The 654-nt window shown below is 77.4% G+C and overlaps 1 protein-coding gene across 1 annotated transcript in view; it reads right to left on the bottom strand.

Moving 5' to 3' along the window:
* LOC121332795 (cat eye syndrome critical region protein 2) overlaps positions 1–281 on the bottom strand; it is a 99905-nt gene extending 99624 nt beyond the window's left edge. The window contains exon 1 of the mRNA XM_041398603.1: positions 137–281. The gene's annotated coding sequence lies outside the window, so the exon portion shown is untranslated. The remainder of the gene's footprint in view (positions 1–136) is intronic.
* Between the last annotated feature and the right edge of the window lie 373 nt (positions 282–654).

Below are 654 nucleotides of genomic sequence, written 5' to 3'. Positions count from 1 at the left end.
CGCCGCACCGCGGGGCAGCGGGAGAGGCGTGAGGGACCCGCCGGGCAGCGGGGGCGCCGCGGGAGCGCCGCGGGAGCGGCGGCACAGCCCGCGGGCTGTCCGGCGGGACGCGGCACGGCGTCCGCGGGGTTCTCACCTCGATCTCGAAGTCCGGCAAGCGGAAGGCGGTGCGGAAGAGCGAGCAAAAGTGCGCGATGGCCGGGACTTCCCACCAGGAGCGGAGCTCGTCCAGAGCCACCGCAGCCGCCGCCTCGGGGCCACCGGTGCCGGCTACGCTGCCGCCGCCGGGGCGGGGCTCAGCGCGCGGGGGGGCGTGTCCCGGTGAGGGAGCACCAATGGGAAGGAGCGATCGGGAGGGGGGCGGGGCGAAGCCGTCCCTACGGGGAGGGGACAAAAGGCGTGAGGGCGGGGCCGCGCGCGGCCGTGCACGAGGAGGGGGCGGGGCCGGCGCTCATCACAACAACAGGCCCCCGGCGCCCGCCCGGCCACGCCCATCGGGGCGGGGCTAGCGCGGGGGGCGGGGTCTGCGGGCCCTCCCTCAGGCGGCGGCTCCGCCGGTCCCGCTCCCGGTGCCGGTTCCCGGGCTGGCACCGGCTGATGCCGGGGACGGCTCCTGGTGCAACGAACCCCTGGGAATACCCCATAGTTTCTGCT

Source organism: Onychostruthus taczanowskii, unplaced genomic scaffold, assembly GCF_017590055.1.
Source record: "Onychostruthus taczanowskii isolate IOZ18803 unplaced genomic scaffold, ASM1759005v1 scaffold15, whole genome shotgun sequence".
Classification (NCBI taxonomy): Eukaryota; Metazoa; Chordata; class Aves; order Passeriformes; family Passeridae; genus Onychostruthus; species Onychostruthus taczanowskii.
This window is presented reverse-complemented; position numbering and strand designations above follow the sequence as displayed.